Source organism: Rhinolophus sinicus, linkage group LG11 (assembly GCF_036562045.2).
Source record: "Rhinolophus sinicus isolate RSC01 linkage group LG11, ASM3656204v1, whole genome shotgun sequence".
Lineage (NCBI taxonomy): Eukaryota > Metazoa > Chordata > Mammalia > Chiroptera > Rhinolophidae > Rhinolophus > Rhinolophus sinicus.
In genome coordinates this window covers 11,582,528-11,610,505 of record NC_133760.1, presented here as the reverse complement: position 1 = coordinate 11,610,505, position 27,978 = coordinate 11,582,528, and the positions used below count along the sequence as shown (strand labels likewise).

General features: G+C 42.1%; 1 long non-coding RNA gene and 1 pseudogene across 7 annotated transcripts; one reads left to right on the top strand and one right to left on the bottom strand.

Moving 5' to 3' along the window:
* Window positions 1–7,435: 7,435 nt before the first annotated feature.
* On the bottom strand, window positions 7,436–27,953 carry LOC109458043 (uncharacterized). Of its 7 annotated transcripts, none has more exons than XR_012490084.1 (5): window positions 27,076–27,953; window positions 22,528–22,615; window positions 15,125–15,249; window positions 13,822–13,926; window positions 7,436–13,292 (listed from the first exon to the last, which is right to left on the bottom strand). It is a non-coding gene; the product is annotated as an uncharacterized LOC109458043 (long non-coding RNA). The 7 variants fall into 7 exon arrangements; XR_012490085.1 differs by having other exon boundaries at window positions 7,436–13,229; XR_012490086.1 differs by having other exon boundaries at window positions 7,436–7,909.
* On the top strand, window positions 18,351–19,288 carry LOC141567674 (small ribosomal subunit protein eS1-like; annotated as a pseudogene).
* Window positions 27,954–27,978: the final 25 nt, after the last annotated feature.

The window sequence follows — 27,978 nt, the reverse complement described above, 5'->3', positions numbered from 1 at the left end:
GTTTGCACAGCAGATAGAAGTTTGGGGCTAATGGTGAACACAGAGATCCCCCTTCAAAACAGGACTTGGCATCTCAGCTTCTGGGAGTGCAGTCAGCAGACAACTTCCTGCTGTCATCTCCTTCAGGTTCGGCCTCAGCTGCGGAGAGCCAACCTGCTCAAATCCCGGCCCTTCCGGGATGGCCCCATCAGTGACTGATGGACTCGGGGATGTGAAGCCCATGAGTCTGAGCCAAACAGGGGCAGCTCTAATGGGCTATCCTTGCTCCAAAGCTCCTTGTGGGGTTGACCAAGGTCAGGTGGTCCCTGAATCACAGTTCAAATTCTCCATCTGCCCAAACCTGGCTCTGCCCTCTCCCTTCCACAGGTGTCAATCCCTAATAAATACCCTGCACTTCAAAGTGCATCTCAGCATCTGCTTCCAGGGAACTCGAATTGCAAGGATTCATCAGCAAGTATAACAGGTGGTATGTAAAGCCTAGACGTTGCATTTAACTTACATACAGGCCCCACAGTATTCCAGGCCTGCTTCCTAAGACGCAGATTCATATCTGTGTGATGAACCTAACATCTTGACCTAGAGAGACAAGAGGAAAATAAAAAATAACTGCTCTAAGCACTTCAAAGAGGCAACAGGAAGGGCCAAAGATGCCCAAACTTATTAGTATTCAGTATTCAGAAAGATTCTAGTTAAAACCACAAAAGCATGCGATTCTATAATACTTCCAGCAGATTCTCAAAAATGAAAAAGTCTCTCAATATCAGGTTTTAATCCATAGAATAAAACAAATATCCATGAGTCCATACTTATCTAACTAAATGATCAAATAAATAAGTCAATGGGGAGAAGGGACAGCTCTGTCTTTCAATAGAATGCTAATTAATAAATGTCAAAGGAAAAAGGGACATGAAAACGCAGTATTAGGCAAATGCCCCAGGAATAACTGTTACAGACAAAATCCACCATTGGATGTTAAAATTAGTGGGGGAAAGTCTGAGGAGAAACAGACTTGTATAGTCTCCATGTACATCCCCTAAGATACTTATTAATTACAAAGGGAAAGACAATAACTTTACAGTGAAGAATTGCAGCAAATACCACTATAACCAAGTGGTCAAGGTCAACATCACCAGGAATAAAACATATGGATATCACGAACCCGAGATGATGCACTGAGAAGGACACAACATCATTTTGTGGTATTCCTGGCAAAAGTGCCTAAAATCCATGCATTTCAACCATGAAAAACATCAGACAAAGCCAAATTAAGGGACATTCTATGAAACAGCTGATAAATACTCTTTAAAAGTGTCAAGGTCACAAAAGACAAGGAAATACAAAGGAACTGTCCACAGACTATAGGAGGCTAAAGAGACATGACAACTAAACAGCGTGTGGGATCCTGGATTCGATCCTGGAACAGAAAAAAGAATATCCGTAGAAAAATTTTTAAAATTCAAATCAGGTTGGTAGCTTAGTTAATATGGCACCAATGCTCATTTCCAGGTGTTGATCACTGTACCATAGCGTTAACATAAAGGGGAGCAGTGGGAGAGAGATATGGGAACTCTGTACTATCTGCAACTGTCCCCTAAGTCTGAAATTATCTAGCATAGCAGCTCCCACCTCGCTCTCTCTGGGCCCACTTTGCTGTGGGAGAAGCCAGACATATGTCATGAGGACATTATGGAGTCGGTCACATGGAGAAAAACTGAGACATCCTGTCAACAGCCAGCACTGTCTTCCAGATATGTGAATGGCCCACCCTGCAAAGGGATCCCCCAACCCCAGTCAAGCCTTCTGACGACTGCAGCCCTGGATGACGTCTTCTCTGCCAGGGCTTCAAGCCAGAACCATCCAGAGACACCCCCCCCCCCAATATGTGACCCACAGAAAGTATGCGTGATAATAAATGTTTATTGCTTTGAACCGCTTTTTTTTTTTTTTTAGAAAAATAGTGCTTTTTGTATACAGTGGCCACCAGGTGGCGCCTGGATTCCAAGGATGGAAATCAAGACGCTGCCAATATTACAGAGAGGTCAATTACCCCTGAGTTTGTTTATAAAATGTATTGCAACGCTAATAAAAATGTCATCAGGGTTTTTCTCTAGAGCTAGACAGTTTGATTACAAGGTTCATTTGTGAGGACAACAGGCAAAAAGGAGGAGGAGAAATGAGGAATATTAAAAACTCTACCGGATATTAAAAACAATATAAAACAACGTCATTGGTACACGAATAAGCATACAGATCAAGGGAAGGATTAGAAAAATCCAGCAATAGAAACAATTGCTTATGAAAATGTATTGTATTATCATATAATACTTTTGAATTTAGGGAGGGACTTTAGGGAAGTCCCTAAAGTTTTTTTGTTTGATTTTTAAGGAGGGCGCAACTCACACTGGCCCATGTGGGGATCAAACTGGCAACCTTGGTGTTAGTAACACCATGCTCTGACCAACGGAGCTAACCAGCCACCCCGGGAAGTTTGTTTATGTAGTAGTGTTAGAGCAGCTAGATATCCAAAAAGAAAAGCCTGAATCCATTCTTCACACTAAATACCAGGTTAAATGCCAAAGTATATCAAAGATCGAAGTGAAAAAAATACAACCTCACAAATAATAAAAGAAAACTCCCTAATGACCTGGGTTTGGGTAAATTTTCCAAACTATTCATCAAAATCCAGAAGCAATAAAAGAGAATTTTGTTAAATGATCTAACAAAAAAAACCTTGTACAGTTCCAAAACATAAATCCACCGCACACAAACTATAAACTACAGATGACAAAATGAGAACAATATGTACAACTTATATGCCAAGGATTAGTACCCCTAATATATAGAGAACATCTGAAAATTTAGGTAAAAAAGGCCAAGAAACCTCTTGAAAGTGGGGGAGCTATGTGAACAAAGAGTCACATAAAAAGAAATGCAAGGGACCTCACGTATGTTAAAATATGCTCAACTTCACTCATAATAAAAACATTAAAACTATATAGACAGCCTTTTTCTCACCTATCTGATTAGCAAAAGTCCAAATGTTTGACAACATGCTGTTGCAATGCTGTGAGGAAAGAGGGATTCTCACACCTTGCTCGTGAAATGCAAAAAGGTAGAACTACCATGGAGGAAAACTTGGCAATATCTAGCAAATTTACCCTTTGACCCAGCAATCCCTTGTCTAGGACTCTATCACAAAGACAGACAGAAAAATGAAAGCCCATATGAATGTGTCTCTTCACTGCAGAACTATTTGGAATAGTAAAAACTGGAAACTATTGAAGTGGCCCTGAATAGGGTGCTGGTTAAATCAACTATGCTGCATCCACAAAAATAGAACACTATACAGCTATAAAAGGCATAAGCTATATTAGGATTATATATACATAAGATGTGTGTGTGTGTAATGACCTCCGAGATATAGTTAAGTGAAAAAGGCAAGGTGCAAATTAGTGCGCAGAGTATGCTACCTTTTGTGCAATAAGGAGGAATAAGGTCTTCCCTAACTGTCTGGGACGTGGCCCTGGGGTGGTTAGGACAGGTGGATAGCAGCCCAGCGTGTGAGAACCTTATGGAGGATTGTGTGTGTGTGGAGGGGGGGGGGTGTGCTCTGGATTGGTTGGTTTGTATTTGAAAAGCATGCTCAAGGGTGGATCACTTACTATCTTTAGGAATTAGCCAGTCCTGGCAGGGGAGTCCCTCCAGGGTCAGCAAGACCCCAGATGTCAAAGCATCAGAATACAGGGGGAAAAGAAAAAAGACCTGTTAATCACCTCCTTGGCCTCCGATTGCATTTGACCCACCTTCCTGAACCTCCCATTTCCCTCACTTTCTTTAACTACTCACCTCTTTGGCTCTCCTCCCACCACTCAGCCTTTCCCTTCTCAATGTCTGTCCTGGTGTCTATTCCTGTGACATCTTCCTAGGGGATCTTTTTCTCATGCTGCTTGTCTCCTGGCACTTATGCAGGCCCATGGCTTCAGCAGCCACCTAGATGCTAATCATTCCCAAATCTCAATTTCTATTCAGACCTGTCTCCTGAGTACAAGACCCTATAGCCAACTGCCTATGGGATGCCTGCACCTGACTGTCTCAGTTGGAATCGGATCAAATCCAAAAGCAAACCTATCATTCCACTCCCCCTACCGCCTCCACTCCCCCTCCCCCTACAGTGCCTGTGAATGGGCACCACAGTCCATCTGGGACCCAGGCCAAGAACCTGGAAGCTGTCCTCCCTCCTCCCAAATAGTAATCAAGACCTTGTAAATATATTCTGTCACCTCTTCACCCCACCTCCACTGCTCTGGTTTGGACAGCCTTCATCTCTAACTTGTATTATTGCAGCAGGCTCTGCATCAGTCAGGGTCCAGTGAGGAGACAGAAAGCACACCAGTTACTGTAACAGAGAATTTAACATATGGGATATAAGGAGTTGCCAGCTCAGCATAAAGTTGTTATCTAGATAACTGAACCGGTAAAAACAGAACTCAAAGGCAGCAGTTCTTAAACATTAGCAGAATTGCCTGGAGGACTTGTGAAAACAGACTCCTGAGCCTGACCCCCCAAGTCTCTGATTGGTCTGGGATGGGGCCTGGAGTTTTGCGTCTCTAACAAGTTCCCAGCTGATGCTGACGCTACTGGTCTGGGGACCACACACGTGAGACACAACAGCTCTAAAGTAGCCTAGAAGAAACGAATGCAGGAAAGTGTTCACTGCTCATAGAGCTGGGGGAACAAAACCTGCGCCAGCCGCCTGGCACTGACGTTTCTGATGAAATTGGTTTTGCAAGTCTTAGAAAACGACAAACGGGATTCAGCTGCTGCTACAGGAAGGAACTGCTGCGGCTGCCGCCACCGGAGTGAAGAAGTGTTGCCGGGTAACGCTCACGAGAACAGCCGGCAAGTCCCTGCTGTGTAAGGTGATCAGCCGTGCTGCGAAGGGGCTCCCAAAAGGCGGAACTGCCAATGCTAAAACCGGGAAAGGCCTGGACAAACCGGGACGAGTCGGTCACCCTACTTCCGCAGTCTCCTAGCAAACTCTGTCGCCAGAGCCTAACAGAACCACCTGGCAAAGCAAAACTGGGGCTTCCCAGATCAGCATCACAAAGCGGAGCGTAGGAGGGCAGGTTTGGAGCTCGGAGACAATAACGTCGTAGTTGATACTGGCTCCTGGGCCTCTGCAATCCATCCTCAGGGCTGCCATCCAGAGAAGCTTTATAAATTGGTAAAACTGATCAATCCAGACTCTTGACAAGTTTTTAAATATTGCCTGTGATTTATAATGAATAGCTATCTGGTCTTCATTCCCTTTCCTGGCACAGAGCTCCTAAAACCCTTGGAATTTGCTCAGTGATAAGAGCAATAAAGGCAAAAATGTCTTTTTTATATATATATATATAAATTTTTTATTCATTAACGAGCCCCTTTCAACCACACCCAACTTTTGGAAAGCACCTAGGTAACCTAAGCATGGGGGCTGGTTGCCAGGGGAACCAACCTATAATTAGAAAGTTGGAACTGGGGCAGACGTGTTGCTCAGGTGGTTGGAGCAAAGTGCTCCTAATACCCGAGGTCGCAGGTTCGATTCCCACATGGGCCAGTGAGCTGCGCCTCTACAGCTAAGATTGTGACAACGGCTCTCTCTGGAGCTGGGCTGCTGTGTGCAGCCAGAGAGGGGCGTGGGCTGCTGTGCTGCCCTGGACACATAACTAGACTGAGAAACAACAGAATCAGAGTGGTGGGGGAGGCGGAAGAAAGCGGGGGCTAGAAAGTTGGAACTTTCAGACCAGTAATCTAGTCAGTAAATTGTTTTCCTGAGTTCTGTGATCCATTCTAGCAAGTTATCAAACTCAAGGAGGGGGTTATGGGAACCCCTAATTTGTAGCCAAGTTGGACATATTGTGGGTAACCTGAGCACCCACTACTTGCGACTGGCATCTGGGGGGGGGGTGTCTTGTGGGACTGAGCCCTTAACCTGCGGGATCTGACGCTAACTCCAAGTAGATAATGTCAGAATTTAATTGAATTATAGGACACCCAGTTAGTGTCGGCAGAGAACTGGAGAATTTCTTGATGTGGGGAAAAGAAACATTGGTGAGCAGAACTGAAGTATTGAGAGTAGAGTGGTGAGTAGAGAGAGAAACAGTTTTTCCTTTTCACTGCCTACCAGCCAATTGGGGTGAAATTTCAACTTTTTAATGCAGCATAAAAGCCTCTTTAAAGTTATCTTCAGCCTCATCTCCTTTCCTGAACTTGATGTTCCGGAAATATATAATATAAATCTTTCGTCTTCCTAAACCAAATCGTCTTCTCAAGTTGCTATGCTTTGAATATACTCTTCCCTCATCTGGATGAAAAAGCATATACGTAAACTCCATTTATAGGGGAAAATATAAGATCAGAATATGTGCTTCCCCTTTAAAAATGGAAGTTAGCTTTTTCAATCAGTAAAGTGTTAGCTGAATTTGAAGGCCAAAGAAAATCTCAAAGCAAGTGTATTTTTGAATCCCACAGTATTTACTGTTCTGAAGCTTCTGACACCCAAGGAGAAAAAAGATAGGGACTCTCCTAGTGCTAATGAAACTTGTTAGTTTTTCTTTCCTGTTAAAGATATTTTTACTTGAATTCTTTTCAAGGCTTGAAACATTTTTAGATAAATTCCATAACTGAAAAGCAATGGTTAGTTTGAAGATTAGAGATGGTTTATAAAATCATACCAGATGATAGAAAAGACTCAACAATAGTTTTCTAAGCTTGTTCTTCAATTCAAACGCTATAAGCTCCTTGTGTGGTTGTGGTTAAGAGAGTGATTTTGCTTTTTTTTTCCTCTCTCTCTCTACTGCAATATTTTTTAAATTAATCAAATGGTTTCTGACCAACCTTGTTTGGTTTTTGTCCAGCATAAATTCCTCTGTGAAGACTTCCAAAGCAAACTCTGGGCTCTTTATAGGATCCCACTAGAATCAATACCTTCTTCCTCCTCCAGTATGTTGAATTATAATTGTTTGCATGACTGTCTTTCTACTCTGCTGATCCCCGTTTTGGGCACTAACTCTGGGCTTTGGTCTTTGGACTCCATGTTTTTAGCACAATATCTTTCCTATGGTAGACACTCATCAAACAGTTGTTGAGTGAATGCAATAGCATTTTTGATAAAACTGAGTTCCAGTGCAGCCTCAGCCAATTATTATTTAACCTTGGGCAAGTTTATGGTTACCTGAGTCTCAGCTGACTCAAGGGCAGAAGGCAGAGTGCAGAGAGCATGGTGAGCACTCTGGAGTCACACTGCTCCATTGGGCAGTTGCCCATGGGTGGCCTTGGGCAAGTGACTGACTGGCCCTGGGCCTGCCTTCCTTTCCTACAAAATATTACCGAAGTGAACCAAACAAGCGTCTGCCCGCCTGCACAGCCGAGTACTGAACGTCGAGGTTTGCAATGGAGAAATTAAAGCCATTTTATTTTCAGGGTGCCAAGCAAGGAGAACAGAGGCTATTGCTTAAAACCCAAATTCCCCAGTGGCTTTTCATCAAGCGTTTTCCGGTGTTCAAGTTCCAGTCACGTCCCAGGCCTTTGGTGAGGAGGGAGGAGTGGGACTTTGTTCCGGGTGCAGCTGGAGGTCAAAGTTCTCTCGTCTGCATGCTTCGGCCGCAGGGTTTGTGGTTTCGGTCGGTCGGTTGTCTCTGAAAGGCAACTCAGTATCTTGTTAAAACCGGGATAGGACCGTTTTGAGCTGGTTCTGTGGTTACAGTAACGACGGTTCCTACCTCATCTGTTGCAGTGAGGATTAAATGAGGTGATGCATATTAGGCCCAGAGCACAGTGCTCGAGACTTTAGACAGAATTTCAGTGTTGGCGTTATTTTCTTTGAAATGTGGTCAGTGGTACTCACTTCATGGTGTTATTTCAAGGCCTGAAAGGAGCAATGGGTTCAGTGACTAACAGGGATCTGGCATATAGCAAATATTCCTGCTTATCTCCTGCAGCTGTTCCGGGGCAGCTCTGGCTCCTCATAATACATCCAGCTGACTCGCTGGCTCTGCTACTTCTTATGTTCGCCCAGGGGGAAAAAAATGTTCTTCTCCAAAAGGAGGACCACTGGGTTATGCCCCGAGAGCAAAGAGCCATCAGCCACAACGCTCTCGCTCTCCGTCTCTCCAGACTCTTACTGTGAAGTCACTTGGAAGAAAACAACAACAGTAACTTTCCCAGGCCCTGGCGTCATACCACATTTGGGGGAGGCCTGGAACTCTCGGGGACTTAGCAGTAACAGAGACCTCAGTGCCTTGGGAGGCCAGCTCGCTTTGGTAGGAGCAGCTTGCTGTCAGACCCTCCTCCAGCACCAGCCTGATGAGGACTGAGACTAAGAAAGAAGTGGTTCTGGGCTGACAGGGAGTCACAACCTGGTGAGCAGAGCTGACAGACATCACCTGGGTAGCAATGCACCAACGCCAGTGTATTGCCTTGCTAAGGCTAGTAACCAAGGACCACAGACAGAGTGGCTTAAACAACAGAAATGTATTATCTCAGTTCTGAAGGCTAGAAGTCCAAGGTCACAGTGTTGGCAGGTTGGTTCCTTCTGACGGTGTGAGGGAAGGATCCACGCCAGGCCTCTCTCCTTGGCATGTAGACGGCCATCTTCTCTGTGTCTCTTCACATCCTCTTCCCTCTACGTGTCCCTGTGTCCAAATGTCCTCTTCTTTTAAGGACACCAGTCATACTGGATTAAGGACATCCCTAACAACCTCATTCTAACTTGATACCTCTGTAAAGACCAATCTTTCAAATAAGGCCACGTTCTGAGCTACTGGGGGTTAGGATTTCAACATATGAATGTAGGGCAAGGGGAGACAATTCAACCCATCGCAACTAGGTTGGCCAGTCACAAGTGTTAGGGGTATCAGTCACCTCCAGTGATTAAAGCACCAGGTCTCCAGCCCACAACCTCACTGCCGGGTCGTGTGCTGCATCAGAACAAGGCTCGGTCCATGTGCTGCCACATATACAAACACTGATCGGCAGGCCAACAATAAAGCAGCCATGCCACCTACTCCGTAAAGTCAATGAGGCCCAGATTCTGTCATGTTGGACATGCCAGCAGGCACCGTGCATGAAAAGTTCACTGGAAACAGATGCAATGATATACTAGTCGAAGGTCAGCTAATCTCGTCAGGATCATGTGGCAGGAATCCCATATGGGGGGGGGTCACAAACTCTAGGTCTAAGGTGCCATTGTAAAGAGCAGAGGCTCCTTGGCTCATGGTACTTGAACCTGCATTAGTTTGTCTACCCAATGTTCACCTTGACCATGACTCATTTCACCAAAGAAAAAACCATTCTAACATCTGTTACGCTGATTCAAAGACCCTCTGCATTGCCTGGAGAGAAAGATCATTGAATGCTTGTAATAGCCACTTCGGGAGTGTGGCCCTCTAATTAGAGCAGGGGTGACAAACTGCAGTCCAACTGCGGTCCACAATCCATTGTTGATTGGCCCGCAGCAAATTCCAAAAATATATTTAGTTTACTTAAATAAACCAGGTGAGGCAATAAGTACTTCACCTCGAGTGAATGGCCCGGCTGTTTCTGTATTTTACCACATATGGCCCTTGGTGAAAAACGTTGAAAAAAGTTTGGACATCCCTGAATTAGAGTCTTTTGAATGATAACTAACGTGTCTGCAATGTGTAGATTCAAACAAAACACCCACATATCTATCACTGTGTGCAGAAGTATCGTTTTTCTCCCTGGATTTTCGATTTTTAATAACTCTCTTGGAAATAATCTTTTTTCTTTTAAAATAATAAAATATACACACCCATGGTTTACAATGAAAACACTGCTACACACACTCCCTGCCCATCCTCAGCCTGAGCTCTGCTCCTCACAAGGTGTCAGGAAGTATCTTACAGAAAATTACAGACAATACAACAACCCCCAGTAGCAAATCTCCCTCTTCCTAGACTGCTAGATAGCCTGAATTTTACCATTAGGAAAAGGAAGGGGAGGTGGTGATGAAAGAGGAAGCTTTTTTTTTTCTAAGTAGAAAGATTCAGAGGTGACACAATATAGCAGATTCAAGGAACTAAAAGAAATCCAATATGACAGGTGGGTAGTTTTTTTAATTGAGATATAATTCACATGCCATAAAATTTGCTGTTCTTAAGTATGTAATTCATTAATTTTTACTACATTCACCGTGTTACGCAACTATCACCACATTCCAATTCCAAAATATTCTCATCACCCCAAAAAGAAACCCCATACCCATTAGCAGTCACTCCCCATCTCCTCTCCCCCCAGGCTCCAGCAGCCACTGATCTACTTTCTATCTCTATGGGATTTGCCTGTTCTGGACACTTCATATAAATAAAATGATACAATATTTATCCTTTTATGTCTGATTTCTTTCACTAAGCATGTTTTCAAGGTTAACCCACATTGGAGCACGTATCAGAACTTCACTCCTTTGTATGACTGAATATTTCATTTTATGAATATAACAAATTTTATTCATCCATTCATCGGTTGATGGACATTTAGGTTGTTTCCACTGTTTGGTTATTATGAATAATGCTGCTATGAACATTCATTTACAAGTTTGTATGTGAACACATGTTTTCAAATTTCTTGGGTATCTACCTAGAAATGAATCACTGGGTTAAGTGGCAACTCTATGTTTAACTTGTTGAAGGACAGGAATATAGTTCAAGGGCACTGAAGACTGCCCTTGAGAGAAGAAGCTTGTATTAGTTTGCTAGGGCTAACAAAATGCCACAGACTGGGTGGCTAAACAACAAAAATGTATTTCCTCACAGTCTGGAGGCTGGAAGTCCAAGCTCAAGGTGCCAGCAGGTTTGGTTTCTGCTGAGGCCTCTTTCCTTGGCTTGAAGACAGCTGCCTTCTCGCTGTGTCCCCAAGTGGCCTCTCTCTGTGTTTGCATGCCCTTGGTGTCTCTTCCTCTACTTATAAGGGCTCTAGTCCTGTTGGATTTGGGTCCCACTCTTTTGATCTCCTTTAACCTTAGTAACCTGCTCAAGATCCTATCTTGAAATTCAGTCACACTGGGGGTTAGGGCTTCAACACATGAATTTGTGGGGATCACAGTTCAGTCTATAACAAGGTAATAAGGCAGGAAGTGATTAGGGACCAGAACCAGATCACAAAGGTCCATGGACACATGTTTAGGGGGCATTCTTCTTCACCCATCCACTCACAAGGTCTCCTGGGAACTGGCTCCATGGAGAGTCCCCTTTCTGTCTTTTCACTTCCAGACAGGACTAAGCACTGAACACAGCTCAGTGGTGCATTTCTCAAGGTTGCCTGGGTAGGAGTGGACCCAGTGGGAATCATTAGAAAGAAGTTGCCTGGGTAGCAAACACGCCTGGGAGGAATGCATGCAAATTAGATACAAATGATCTGCCTATTTAGGCTTCCTTCTTCGGGTCAGCTGCCCAGGGCTTTTGTAAAAAAGGAGTCTTAGCCTGAACAGAACAGTCCATGAACTCCTGCTTTCCACAAATCTGAGGCCCTGTTGTGCCACGGCTTGTTCTAAGCCCGGGGGCTCTTACAGAGCTTATGTTCTAGGCTTGCACTGTCCAATACGGTAGCCACCAGCACAGTTGGCTATTAAGCACTTGCAGTACGGCTAGTCTGAACCGAGGTGTGCTCACCCATAAAATACACACCGGATTTCAAAGACTCAAGATGAAATATCTCATTAATAATTTTTGCAGTGAATGAATGCTGAAATAATATTTTTGATGTATTAGATTAAGTAGTATATATTATTAAAATTAATTCCATCTATTTCTTTTTACTTTTATTTAAATGGGACTCCTAGAAAATTTGAAATTATATATGTGACTCGCATTTGTGTCTCACATTCTATTTCTCTTGGACTGTGCAGTTCTGGGACTCTACCTGGAGACCCTGTCTGATCAAACTCACTCCAGTGGAAGTAATCTTCACTTGGACCCCCATTCATACGGATTAGGGAATTTAGAACAAATGCCTCCAGCTGATGATATCTGTTTTAAATGAGTTGCAAGGACAGGAATAGATAGGAAAAGGAGGAAAAGAAAGAGATGAGATCAGCACACAGCTGGGGAGACTGGACAGGGACACAAAGAGTGCTCTGATGTCTGAGAGCCAATTTCCAACTTGCTCTCTGTGGGAGGCAGAATAATGGTTCCACAAAGATGCTCATGTTCTAATCCCAGGAACCTGTCAATATAATATCTTACATGGCAAAAGGGACTTTGCAGATGTGATTACATTTAGGATTTTGAGATGAGGAGATTATCCTGGATTACCCAAGTGGGCCCAATGTAATCACAAAGGTCCTAATAAATGAAAGAGGGAGGCAGGAAAATCAGAGGAGATATGATGATGGGAGCAGAAGCTGGAGTGATGCCATTGCTGAATCTGAAGATGGAGAGGGGGCCACAAGCCAAGGAAGCCAGGTGGCCTCTAGAAGCTAGAAAAGGCAAAGAAATGGTTCTTCTTTTAAGCCTCCAGAAGGAACGCAGCCCTATAAAACCTTGATTTTAGCCTAGTGAGACCCATTTCAGATTTCTGTCCTCCCGAACTATTAAGGTAATAAATTTGTGTTGTTGTAAGCACTAAGTTTGTGATAATGTGTTACAGCAGCAACAGGAAACTAATACACTCCCTTGCCTGCTGGATATTCCTTTGAGTCACATTCCTCAGCAACTGGGAGGGCCACTTCCTGCTAAGGTATAGTGGGGTAAGTCCTGGACTGGGTCTTTCATCTGCACTGTGGGTTTTTGGACAAGTCCCTTTTCCACTCTATAAGTTTGAGGGCAAGGAGATTGGAAAACTGTGCAGAGTTCTAGTGGCGAGGAGAGGCATATTTGTCTGCACCAATGCATGGATGTCATTATTAAAATTAGGACAAAATAAGTGCCAAAGAATTGGATGGTTGTTTAGCATGCTGAGTCATTTACACAAATCATCTCCTTTCATTCTTAGAACAACCCCATGAGTTAGATAACTATTATTATCCCATTTGCAAGCTAAGGACACCAAGGTCAGAAAGGGTGCGTAACTTGCCCATAGTCAGTAAGACAGTAAATTGTGAGCCAAGAGTCAAACCTCGGTTTACAGACCACTGAGAGGCTCCCTTTGCTGATGAGAGAGACCTGACCACTGGATGGATCCATAAGTTTCATTCATTCATTGATCCCAGAATAGTTGTGTTCCTGCTGTGCCTGGAATTCAGGGGACAGTGACGAACATCTCAGGCCAGATTCTTGCAGCATGGGAGCCACAGTCTATTAGAAGGATACCAACAACTGAGAAGTAACACAGTTAGGATGAAAACGATCACAATCACTAAGAGAGTGAGGTGAGAGGGAGTAGCTGGGACAGCAATACACCGTTGTGATTCTGAACCTGAGAGCGCACTGCCCTCCAACGGGTGTCATCACCAAATTCATCACGTTTCCTATCTTTGTTTTCTTTGTTAATCTCCCAAATACAAGCCCCTCTTGTCATCTCAGCTTCTCTCATCTCCATCATTCTCTCTGTTGTATTTTGTTCTACCCACCTCCTGCCTTCCTCCATCCTTCTCAAACTGTGACTCCTGTAAATCTTTCACTGAATGTACCCTCCAACTTCTACTTTAACTAAAGCCAGTTCCTTCCCTGAAGATAATCACCACAATCCTAACTGAAGGTTCTTCATTCCCTCCACTTGCCAAATAGCTCAAGGTCTAAAGGAAGAGAGAAGTAGTCAAGATATGCTGCAGAAACAAATGAGCCCAAATCCCAGTGGTTCACTCAAACAAAGGTAGAGACTCACTCATGCGCCATGTCCAACTCAGGTCAACTGAACTCTGCTGCACGTCTTCACTCATGGACCCAGGCTCTTAATTCATGGGGCAGCCTCTGAAGCATTACCAATCTCCTGGCAGAGGGAAAACACACATGGACAGCCATGAGCTGGCTCTTGAAGCTTCCACTCGGAAGAGACGTACGTTACTTGCGTTCACAATTCATTGGCTAAAGCGAGTTATATGGCCAAGCCTAATATCAACTGGGATATCGTTCAGAAGAGATAGCAAATGTTGTACGCAGTGATAGAATCTGCCATCTTTGGCACTCCCAATGCTGTTTCTAGATATTATTATTCCTTCTCCATACTCGTATTTTTTAAAAAATCCTGCTTCCCATGGACAGACCTACTAGAGTACCATGTACACCTCTTCTCTTCTAGCTCTTCACAGTGGCCCTAGAAACCTGAGTCACACTTAGCTCTTCCCTCTTACTGATGCCATATCAGATCCTTTAGAATGTTCCAGAGTTTCTAAATCTGTCACTTTCAACAGTCCTCACAAAAGCTACCTTCTTCCAGCCACCACCATCCCTCACCTGAACTACTACAGCAGTCACCTACCAAATCTTGTTCTACAATTAATTCATGACCCACCCAACAACCAGGGAAGATCAAGTCACACTACCATTGGGATTCTTCAGTGTCAGTGAACTGACACTTCAATTACGTTAGAGCTTTCACAACATGGTTCTCTTTGCCTGGATCTCTCTCTCTCACTCTCTCTCTCACCCCTCCACTCCCCTGCCATCTTTCAGGTCTCAACTTCCTCACTGAGGCCTTCAGATCTAGTTGGTTCTTTCTGCACATGGGCTCCCGCAGTGCCCCTCACTGCCCCATCTGAAACACTCAACGCTCCCGTCTGCACATGCTCAGTGCCTCTCCTGCCCAACCAACTTGGAGCTACATGAAGCATGAAGTCAGGGGCTGTCTCCCTGACTGCTACGTGCTCAATATAGTGATCATGCTCAGCAGATATTTTTTTCAATGAGAGAATGAATTGGTCAAACATAGAGACAGGGGAACAAGTAAATAAAGGTTAATAGATATCATTATCAATGATTGGATTAACCCCTGAATTAATCAATTGAGGCACTTGCACCACCTCTGACTTACTTAGTCCTAAACTCACTGAACATCACTCTCTTCCCACATTTCCCTCTGTGTTTCCAGACCTCATGAAATGCCTTCCTCACCCACACCTAGTGAAAGAAGTCTGGTTTCATGCCGGGTAGAGTGCTTCTTCCTGCTCCCTAACTCCTGCTGTTCTCACCTCTCCCCCAGTCCTCCGCGCATCCCACAGGCCCTCTAAACCAAGTTGTCTGGAAAAGACTGGAGTGTCACCAAGATGTTGCCTGTCCTCAGATTCATCCTGAAAAGAAGGACTTGAATGACACCCTGAAAAAAGAAACATAATGACGCATGAGTGAGACATTTCTGAGGCCTGGGCTGTTAAGTCTGTCTGCCAAACCAGGCTGTGCTATCAGCGTGATGTGAACAGCTTTGGAAAGGCCACCATGTCAACCTATAGTTCCTCCCTCTAGGCTAAGATAGTGTCTGAAATCTTAGCGCTGGAGACAGTGTTAGTCTGCTAGGGCTGCCGTTACCACGTGCCACATGCTCAGTGGCTTAAGCAACAAGGGAAATTTAGTTTTTCTCGGTTCTGGAGGCCAGATATCCAATATCAAGGTGGAGGCAGGTTTGGCTTCTGGCATCTCTCTCCTTGACTTGCAGGCCTGCCTCTGTGCACACACATCCCTAGTGTCTCTGTGTGTTCAAATTTCCTTTCTTATAAGGACACTGGTCAGACTGTATTGGGGCCCACCCTAGAAGCCTCATTTTAATTTAATCACCTCCTTAAAGGCTCTACCTCCAAATACAGTCATTTTCAGGTACTGAGGGTTAGGGCTTCCATGTATGCATTTGGGAGTGGGGTAGGAGAGACACAATTCAGCCCATAACAGAGATATTACCAGACCTTCAAGGTTCTCTGAATAAGCAGTAACTATTGGATAAATGAGTAAATGTATTTTTTGTCCATGAAAGCTAGAGACAGGATATAATTAATTTAAAAATAGGTACAATTAATTATGTAAAGCATGTAAACTAGCTCTCTAATTCATTGAAGGACAGCAGAGAAAACCTGGGGGCCCAGACACTCTTGGTTGTGACACTCCTGAAGGAGAGAGAGTATGCCTCAAGTATATCCTTGCAGACCAAAAACAAGAATGCAAAAATCGAGAGAAGTAAAGAGAGCTCTAGACTCAGCACTTTTCCCGGGGTTATCTGCATAAAGCCTGTAACAGGCCATTTTCACAGAAGAAAAATCCTGGCACTCAAGCAGAGTGAGAAGCAAGATCAGAGACCTATATGTAACATTTCAGAACCTGAGGGCAAACTCTCAGTTGGCACTTTTTTTACCCCCACCTGGCCAAACAAAAAGACAACAGGAATATGTTTGTCTCTACCTCTATAATGACTAAAGGAGAGAGAAATTTCCCCTGAGAATTCCTAACAGTAAGCGCACATTCCTGTGGGTTTAGAGCCTAAATTTGTACTATCTGTGTAGCATGAAAGACTTCCAGACAAAACTTTAGAGTGATCCCAAGTCATCTATTCTCATAGGTCCATGGCATAAGCAAACACTAACTTTATCCAAGGAAATACATTTTAAACTCAGGATTTAAGGAATTTCCACAGATATAGGCTCAAGGAACATGAGTTCCACAAACCACAAAAGCAGAAGAAACAAACTTGAGCATAACACTCACAAATGGTATAAATAATGAAATTATACGGTATAGAACATAAAATATATTAAATTGTTAAAGAAATTAAAGATGGAGTTTAAGAAATACTGAAGGAAAAGCACTATCAAGATTGGCAAGGAAGATTTGAACAAGAAAAACTAGAAGTTACATAAGTGAGAATTTTTAAACCCAGTGGTCAAATTAAACAGATTATATCACAGCTGAAAAGAGAAGAAACTAGAACACATACCTATTTGAAGAAATTACACAGTGTGCAGCACACAGAGAAAAAAGATGAAAATTACGAACAATGTGTTAAGAAATGTGGAACCGAGTGGGAAGGTCCCACATACTTCTAATTTGTGTTTACAGAAGAAAGATAATAGAAGGGAGAGAAGCGCATTTGAAGAGATAGTATGTGAGAATTTTTCAAAATTGATGAGACTCTTCCTCAAAATCAGGAAATCCTATGAATCCCAAGCAGAATATTTAAAAATAGATCCACACAAGACATACCATAAACCTTAGGACACTGAAACGAAAATCATTAAAACTGCCAGAAGTACTACTTTTTTTTTATTTTAACAACTTTATCGTGGTATCATTTACATACCATAAAGTTCATCTGTTTTAGTGATTCAATCATTTTTAGTAAATTTACAGAGTTGTGCAACCATCACCATACCACAATTCTGTTTTTAGAAGTGCTACTTCTTATTTCTCAGTGGCAATGGAATGATGGAAGCCAGAAGATAATGGAATGAGCGACTAGAGTACTGAGCTACTAAAATAACTGCCACACTAGAATTGTGTGCCCAGCAAAACTCTCTTTCAAGAGCAAAAATAAAATTATTGTTTAGACACACCAAAAACTAGGAACGGATTCCCAAGATACCCTCTTCCAAAGAACTCCTCAAGGATATACTTCAGGCAGAAGGAAGATAATCCTAAAATGAAGGTCTGAAACACAAAAAAGAATGATGAGGAAAGAAAAAGGAAATCAAAGTGAAAGGTAAACATACGTGTACTCTATCAAAAAAGTACAGCAACAATGTCAAATTTTGGTGTTAAAAAAAACTAAAATCTTGGGGCCGGCCCGGTGGCTCAGGCGGTTAGAGCTCCATACTCCTAACTCTGAAGGCTGCCGGTTCTATTCCCACATGGGCCAGTGGGCTCTCAACCACAAGGTTGCCAGTTCAACTCCTCAAGTCCCGCAAGGAATGGTGGGCTCCGCCCCCTGCAACTAAGATTGAACACAGCACCTTGAGTTGAGCTGCCACTGAGCTCCTGATGGCTCAGTAGGTTGGAGCGCGTCCTCTCAACCGCAAGGTTGCCAGTTCGATTCCTCGACTCCCGCAAGGGATGGTGGGCTGTGCCCCCTGCAACTAGAAACGGCAACTGGACCTGGAGCTGAGCTGTGCCCGCCACAACTAAGACTGAAAGGACAACAACTTGACTTGGAAAAAAGTCCTGGAAGTGTACACTGTTCCCCAATAAAGTCCTGTTCCCCTTCCCCAATAAAATGTTTTAAAAAATAAATAAATAAAACATAAAAGAAATAAACCTTTATAACTGAATGACAACAAAAGCACTACCAAAAGTAGTTCAAGTGTAATTCGTTGTTTTGAATATTTTTATCAAAAAAGAAAGATTTAAAACAAATGAAGGAAGTCTTAGCTTAACACTTAATATGAAACAACAGAGAAAATCCAAAAAAACGAGAAAAATAAATAAAGGCAGAAAGTTATAAAGTAGATAAAACAGAGAAAATTAACAACAACAAAAAGTTAGCTATTTGAAATTCTAATGAGATAGAAATGCTTCAGGAAAGTCTGATGGAGAGAAGAAAGATGCAAATAAAAACATAATATATACTTTTCGGCTCTCTGAGCAGCACCATGCTGGTCGGCAAGAATAAGCACCTTACAAAAGGCAGCAAGAAGGGAGCCAAGAGAAAGGTGGTTGACCCATTTCCAAGAAAGATTGGTATGATGTGAAAGCATCAGCTACGTTCAATGTAAGAAATATTGGGAAAACACTAGTCACGAGAACTCAAGGAACCAGCATCGCATCTGAGGGTCTCAAGGGTCATGTTTTTGAAGTGAGTCTAGCTAATCTGCAGAATGATGAAGTTGAATTTAGAAAATTCAAGTTAATTACTGAGGATATTCAGGGCAAAAATTGCCTGACTGATTTCCATGGCCTGGATCTTATCCACGACAAAATGTGCTCCATGGTCAAAAAATGGCAGACCATGATTGAAGCTCATGTTGCTGTCAAGACTACCCATGGTTATTTGCTTTGTCTATTCTGTGTTGGTTTTACTAAAAAACGCAACAATCAGATTCGGAAGACCTCTTATGCTCAGCATGAACAGGTCCGCCAAATCCGGCAGAAGATGATAGAAATCATGACCCTAGAGGCACAAATGACGTGAAAGAAGTGGTCAATAAATTGATTCCAGATAGCAGTGGAAAGTACAAAGAAAAGTCTTGCTGATCTGTTTATCCACTTCATAATATCTTTGTTAGAAAAGTCAAAATGCTGAAGAAGCCCAAGTTTGAATTGGGAGAACACATGGAGTTTCATGGTGAAGGTAGCAGTTCTGGAGAATCTACTAGGGATGAGACAGCGCTAAAGTTGAACGAGCTGATGGGTGTGAGCCCCCAGGCCAAGAATCTGTTTAAAATTCAGACTTTTCACAGTGACAAATAAAACCTGTTGGTGATGTTTAAATAATAATAATAACAATGTATAATTGAAAAGGGTAAATCACTACCCATACAAATATTTCTAAATAATAAAATAAAATTTTGAACTATATAAACCAATACATTTTAAAATCTTGACAAAATGGACAAATTTCTGCAAGAATAGAAAATGCCAATACGGAAACAAAAAGAAACAGTAAACTTTGACTAGACCAATAACTATTAAAGAACCTGAAAATTCAATTAAAAGAAGCCCCAGAAGGTTTAACAAGGGAGTTCTACCAAATCTTCAAGGAACAAATAACACCTGACATATACAAATCATTACAGTGTAAAAAGAAAACAAATTCATTTTATGAAGCTGGTACATCCTTTATTCCCAGATTGAATAGAGGCAATTTGGGGAAAGAATATTAGAGGCCCATTTTACTTTCTAAATGATATACAATTCCTAGGCAAAATATTAGATAAACAAATACAACAATGTGTTAAAAATAAAAATAAAGCACCATCAAATAGGTTTTAGTAAACATCAGAAAGTTAACAATGTAATGAATGCACTCCATCATGGAAAAAGGAGGAAAGTCACATGGTCGCCTCCATAGATTTAAGAAAACATTTGATAAAGTTCAACATCTATTTGTAACAGCTCTCAGAAAACTGGGAATGGAAAGGAAGTTCCATAGTATGATAAGGACTATCTACCAAAACTCTACCACAGACTCACATTTAACACAGAACTTTAAACTCATTCCCTTTAAGAGCAGGAAGAAGACATAACTGGTCACCATCATCACTACTGTTCACTCCCGAGAGCCCTTGTCATTGCAATAAGTCATTATAAATATGTATATAGGAATGAGATGAGAGGGGGAGGGACAAAATTGTCATTCTGTGGGTGTGATTTGGTGTTCCGTATAGAAACTCCAAACCATAAAAACTAACAAGAGAGTCAGCATATTGGTCAAATAAAAGATCAAATAGGAAAAACAAATACCATTACTCTACATAATAGTAAACAACTAGAAACTAACAAAATACAAGATTCCATTCAGAACAGCAACAAAAATTAAAAAATAATATAAGACTTCACATATCAATCCACAAGACATTTATGAAGAAAAAAATTTAATGTTATTAAAAGGACATAACATAAATCTAACAAATGGGAGATAAACCACGTTCATGAATGCAACAATTTAATATTAAGATGTCTCTTTTACCTAAATCAATCTATAAATTTAATGCAAGCCCAAATTCCAAAAGGTTTTCTTGAGAAACACAATAAATGGATTCAAAAATGCATGTGGAAGAATCAAAACCCACAAATACTAACGATGCCAAAATAATGTATACAAGTGGACACTTTGGTCAGCGTTGCTCCAGCAATAGTTCGCTGTAATTAATCAGAAGCGTCTGGACGCTGATGGTACCCACTGTGAGCATCTCTTGTAATTGTAGAAGTCAAACGTGACTTGTATTTATCTTTCGTTAGTGGTATATATTGAGTATTACAATTTTAATAGTTTTTTCCTTTCTTAAAATGTATATACATTTTTTTGGCACCTTCTGTAGATAAGAATGGCAAGAGAAAGAAAGACAAATTGAGAGAGACAGAGAGAAGTTTCCTGTATCAAATAAAATATACTAAAAAGCCAAAGTTACAAAGAGAAAACAAAGGTGGTATGACACATGAACAGACAAACTGATCAAAAGAACAGAACAGAGGGCGGCCGGGTGGCTCAGTTGGTTAGAGCATGAGGTCTGGGCAACAGGGCTGCTGGTTCGATTCCCACATGGGCCAGTGAGCTGTGCCCTCCACAACTAGATTGAAGACAACGAGCTGTCGCTGAGCTTCTGGAGGGGCGGCCAGATGGCTCAGTTGGTTAGAGCGTAAGCTCTCAACACAAGGTTGCTGGAATCAATTCCCGCATGGGATGGTGGGTTTTGCCGCCTACAACTAAAGATTCAAAACGGTGACTGGACTTGGAGCTGAGCTGCGCCCTCCACAACTAGATTGAAGGACAATGACTTGAAGCTGATGGGCCCTGGAGAAACACACTGTTCCCCAATATCCCCCAATAAAATTTATTTAAAAAAAAAAGAACAGAGAGGCCACAGATAGAAATATGTACATAAAAGAACTTGAGATATTTCAGAATAAACATCCTAATCAGAAGGGAAGAGATGGATTGTTAAAGGACAGTATTGGGAAAACTGGCTTCTTGTAAGGAGAAAAGTCATACAAAGGTCATCATAATATAAAGATCAACTAAATGGATTAGAGACCTAAGTATGAAAGATAAATCTATGAAACTAGTACATTAATTTCCCAGGGCTGCCAGAACAAGGTACCACAAACTAGGTGGCTTAATGCAACAGAAATTTATTGTCTCACAGTTCTGGAAGACAGAAATCCAAAATCAAGGTATCGTTGAGGCCATGCTCCCTCTGTAACTTGTAGGAGAATCCTCCCTTGCCACTTCTTAGCTTTCAGTGGCAATTTTGGCTTGCAGCTGTGTACTCCAATCCCTGCCTTTGTCACCACATGGCATTCTCCCTGTGTGTGTCTGTCTTCAAATGGCTGTCTTCTCATAAGGACATCATTCATGTTGGATTGGCACTCACCCTACTCCAGAATGACCTCATCTTAATTTAACTAATTACATTTCCAAATAAGATCACATTCTAGGGTACTGGGGTTTAGGGTTTCAACATACCTTTTGGGGGGGACTCAACTTAACCCATAACAGCTAGTAGAAAAATGTAGACTATCTTTATGACTTTGAAGTGAATAAAGATTTTTAAACACAGAAAACATAAACCATATAGTGAAAATGAGATCGATTTGACTATATTAAAATGAGAGATTTCTTCCAAACAAAGACATAATTGAAAATGGTAATAAGTGACAAACTGGGAGAAGATATTTTCAGCTTCAAAAAAAGTGATTCATATCCAGAACATACAATGAAATCCTGGAAATGTTCAAGAATGCCAAACCCAATAGAAAAAAATGTGCAAGAGACACGAATAGGCAATTAATATAAGAGGAAATCCAAATGGCTAACAAGCCTGAAGAGATGCTTATCCTCCTTCATAATCACTTAGGAAATTAAAATATGTTAGTTTAAATCCATCAGAGTGGCCCAATTAGAAAGTCAGAGAGAAACTGCTATTAGTGAAGACATGTAGAATTTGGAACTATCACGCACCTCTGATTGGTACAATTCAGTATGTATATCCTGTGATCCAGCAATCCCAATGTTAGGTATGCAATCCAGAAAAATTCTTGCACAAGTCCTAGAGGATACAAGTACAAGGTTGTTGATTGAAGTATTGTTTGTAGTAGCAAAGAATTCAAGGCAATGTCATTCTTCATTAGGAGGTGAAAAATTAAGGATAGTGAATTAATAAATTGAAGTGCTATGCAGCAATTGGAAGCAATGAACAAGATGTATAAAAAACAACATGGAATGTTCTTAAAACAATATTGAGCAAAAAAAGTGAAAATAGAAATTTACTTAATACCGTGTTTGTAAATTAAATACATATACATATACGAAAACATATACAATCCATATATATAGTGTGCAGGCAGAGCCTGACTCCATCTTAAAGCTAATCTGCCATCTTGACTCCTGGGTGAGCCCAGACCCTGGCCCCCTACACTGGGTCTGGGTACGTACTCAAAAATTCTGTGTTCTACCTCTGGAGTGAGATACCCTTGATGTTATCTGTCTCTTAATCAGCTCTGGAGCCAGAGCCTCTCAGCACCTGGTGGTCTCCTACCCCGTAGATTAAAACACATTCCTTTCCAGAACATAGACTCACTGCTTTAACTATAAAACACAGAGTTGGAGTGGGGGGGTGAAAGGCACTGAGGATATCCACCACAACTTGCTGCCACCCAAAACACATCTTGTATGTAAGTTCCCTTAATAAACTCATAATGTAATGATGGAGTTGTCAACCTCTTTCTTCAGTCTCCCAGCCTGGGAAATTTTACATAACACACAGGAATATACATATATCTATATTCCTATACACCTCTTAGCAATAGAGACATATCCAAGAGCCATAAATTAAACACATCAGAAAGTGTGTCTAGGAGATGGAGGAAGAAATCAAAGTGGGAATGGGGATCTGGGAAAAAATAACATAAGCGGGTAGATTTACATAAACTATTGCCAATAGTGTGTCAGGATGAGACAGTATGGCAAAATCAGCTCTCAGAAAAGAAAAGGGGGAAAAATGAATGAATGAATGAATGAGAAAAGAAATACCAAGGAAATGTTAAGAAAAGAAAGCATCAGGGAGTTCCGGGCAAAATGGTGGAGTAGGTAAATGCTGTGCTTGCCGTTTCCCATGACCACATTAACATTACAACTATATTATATAACAATCTACCTGGAGAACCATCTGAAGACTAGCTGAACAGAAGTCCTGTAATGAAAGATATACAGAGGCCACATTGAGACTGAAAAAAAATAAAAAAAGGAAGCATTAAAAGCAAAAATCATTAGGAAGGACAACAAAGGATGTTTTATACAATAGAAGAAATAATTCACTGATATATTAATATCATAACCCTTATGCACCTAACAACATAACTTCAGAATATATAAAGCAGGGGCCAGCCCAGTGGCTCAGGCAGTTGGAGCTCCGTGCTCCTAACTCCGAAGGCTGCCGGTTCGATTCCCACATGGGCCAGTGGGCTCTCAACCACAAGCTTGCCAGTTCGATTCCTCAACTCCTGCAAGGGGTGGTAGGCAGCGCCCCCTGCAACTAGAAAACGGCAACTAGAAAACGGCAACTAGAAAACGGCAACTGGACCTGAAGCTGAGCTGTGCCCTCCACAGCTAAGATTGAAAGGACAACAACTTGACTTGGAAAAAAATCCTGGAAGTACACACTGTTTCCCAATAAAGTCCTGTTCCCCTTCCCCAATAAAATCTTTTAAAAAAAGCCACAAAGTAGGTCAAAAAGGAAAGAGCAACAAATTCCTAAGAATTTGTATCATTCAGAATATGTTCATTGAATATAATTAGAAATCAACTACAAAAAGATAAAGAAAAATCCATGTATATAGATATTCAAAAACACTTTTCTAAATAATTTGGGGGTTAAAGGAAATTGAAACTACACTTTTTGGGAACTGAATGACACTGAAAGCATCACAAAACAAAAACTGGGGTATAAAGAATAACAAAATAATAGTAAAATAGGGGGGAAAGAATGAATCAACAATTAAAGCAGAAATAAAATAGCCCCCTCCCTGAAAAAATAAGTAGAAGAGATTACCAGTAAAACAAAAAAGATTCAGACTCTTACAGTCGTGACATGAGTGATCTCAAATCCAATGACAGATTAGAAAACAGGTTTAGATAGGACAAGTCACCTCCAGTCACAGATTGTGGCAGAACTAATATTTGAACTCACTTTCTAAAAATGCCAACTTCTGTGTTTGTCTTTGTTACTTTCATCTTCCTACCACTTATCCGGAGGCGTTTTCTTTAATAAGGCCAAATGTCAGTATGTCAGTATCCTTTTTGTATGGGCCAATTTTGTTACCACATCCCAGTAAAGCTGAAAAATAAAATGAATCTTGACACACAAAAAAAATGAACTATTAGAAATCTACTAAAAACATCATACTTAATGGTAAAACCTCAGGGTCATTCTTTTAAAAGTCTAGAACAAGCAAAGATTTTCAATTATCACCATTATCATTCAACATTATGTTGGAACTCTTAGCCAAAGGGCAGGGGGGAGTGAGAAATGAGTTATAAAGATTGGACAGACTAAACTGTCATTTTTTTTACTGACAGCAGGATCATCTAGCTAGAAAAGTATGTCACGTTATTCTAGAACAAGAGTGAGTTCAACAAAGTAGCCAGGTCCAAGATCAGCATTAAAAACACAACAGCAGTAGCTAATTAGAAAAAAAATAACAAAATCCTAGCCACAAATAAATAAAAACAGTAACATCCCAGTGAGTGAACCACAGAAATCATGTACAAGGTATCCCACGAGAAAATTATAGTCAGACAGAAGACTCAAGGTTACAAACTCATGAACTCTCAAATTAACAAATTCTTCACTACAATCCCAATCAAAATCCAAAGGATTTTTTTTTTTTTAATGGTATTGACAAATTCCACCCCACTCCTCCCCATCCCCACTGCAGGGCCCAACCAGGTTTACAACCAAGCCAGGTCCCTTTCCTCACCCAAGACTAGACATCTGCTTGGACACCATCTGTTCTGCTGCCCACCTGCTTCTTTGACCTGAATTAACCCATAAGCCTTCGGTAAACAGAGTAACGATGTTAGCATAACACAAGTGTATTGGTTAGTATGCAATTTTCTCCAGGAAGTTAATGTTTTGAAGCAATCAGGAGCCAGCTTTTTCACAGCTAAAGGAGCAGTTTTAGTAATAAGAGAAGATCATAAGGAGAAAAGCTGCATATCTACAGAAATGTCTTCCTTTATATCCAGAGTGGCTCGTTTTGTGGCTTTGAAGCCACAACACTTACTACAGTTATGATATGTAGCAAAGTTGTGAATGCAGGTGAACAAACAGCAACATGTTTTTCCATATTAAAATAACAGGTTTATGAAGAAGACTACACCTTGGATCAGATTTGTAATTTTCCTGAAAATGGTCTCCATTAGAAGTTAGTATCTCCAGACCAGCATCTCCAAGGAGGAAGTACAAGCCCCAGCTTTTAAGAATGCAAAGAAAGGACTGAAGTGTTGCTAAGTGCAAATGCCCACAGAAATTTAGTATTTCGATTACTGTTAGTATTTCTATGAGAATGGTTACTGGTTTTGTAGTGCTCTGATTATAAAGCTGCACACGTTTTGAGCACTCTGTCCCTAATTCTATTTTTTCTACTGTGGCTGAAAGAAGGGTGCTGTAACAAATCTAACCAAAAGTAACCGCACAGGGTGATCTGGTCATATATTCCTACCTGGGCAGGTTATGTTACGGTGGGTAGTCATACCCCGGCCTATAACTTCCCTAGTAAAAGGTTATCTTTGCCTTAAACAAGCCCTGGCCATTGTTTCTGTGCATCTAGATTAACACACCTTTGAAATACCTCTTTTTCAGACTCTCAGAAGTATAACCACCCTCAAGAGAGCACATAATCTTAACTATCCTGTAATCCAATCCCAGCCTTGCTTTCCCTGACCTTCATGTCATCTTCCTCACATTCATTCCCTCCCTAATTCCAAATGAAAAAAAAGAAACTGCAAACTGTCATTCTGGGAAGCATTTTTCTCAGTCTGTTGAGATCTTGCTTCCACATGTATCCTCTGTCTGGCTCAAATAAACTCTAAGAAACTCTTAAAACTTTTCTACAGGTTTGGGCGTTCTTACCTTGACACCATAAAGCCTTGTTATTTTTAGTACACCGTGTTGCCAAATTCCAGGTTTTGCAGGAACCCATATAAGAGTATATCAGGTGATAGCAGAGCTGCCTATACTCAGAAAGAAGCTGGGTCTCTCTCTGCCAACACGCATTCTTGATAGGTCCTTAGTTTCCCTGACACATAGCCAGGAGCCCAGGTACCCACTTCCCTCTGAGAGTGGAAAACTTCCCAGGGCCCTGTGGGGCAGTTCTCTGGAGTTTGGGCACCAGAGCCCATCCTAGTTCCCCACCCAGAGCCCATCCTAGTTCCCCTCTTCTGTCCTCCCTCCAGACCCCAGACCACTCAGGAGAGGCAAGTGAAAAAGCCCAGAATTTTGCCACTTACAAGCTTACTGATCTTGGGCAAGTCAGTGAACCACAGGACTCAGTTTCTTCATTCTTTAAATGGGATGGCATTTTTTTTCATCATGGTTGTTTTGTTGTTGTCGTTGTTTAATTTTAAAATCTGCCTTTGACTTTTGCCTTGCCATTTATAGTTCTGGACTTGGACTTCACTTCCCTATGCGTCATCTGTATAATGGGGCCTTTGCAAAGATTTAAAGATACCATGTGTGCAAAGCACAAGATGTGCATTAAGGCCCCCACCCCAAATTGAAGTTGCTATTATGGGAGGCGGGAAATCCTCCAGAGTACGAGTTCTGACTGCGAAGGCAGAGGAACCCAGAGCTGGTGGGGAAAACAGACGTGGCTGTGATATCCCCAGAGCCAGTAAACAATTCCTCCCAGTCCCGTCTTCCTCGCAGAGGCCTCGCCATTGGCCCCACTCCCTAGCTTGCTGGAGCCACCAACTGGTTCCGCGAAGCCTGCGTTTGGGGGCTGCCTCCTGCAGCGCGGGTCGAGAACAACTACATTTCCCGGCGTTCACCTCGGGTTGGGGCCCCGAGGGACGGGGATGCAGCCGCAGGGACGGTCCCATCCGTGTTAGAGGCTCCGGGCAGTAACCATCATTCACGCAGCTCCTACTTTTCTCTTTGAGAAGCGCGTGCGTCACGGTCAACCCCACCGTGGGCCGCGGCCCCCACAGGGTCTGTGAGAGACGTTGGTCCCCTCCTCCTGCCCTCCTCCGAGAGTCCGGCCACTAGGTCCTAGGGAGGGTCCGAGGCCAGGCTTATCTCCCCAGGAGCTTTCCTTCCGCCCCGCAGCCTCCCCACTGCGACCGGAGGTTGGAAGCTGGGCTCTGGGGGCTAGGGGACTGGGGCTAGCCTCGAGCCCGCGCAGCCGGAGACTA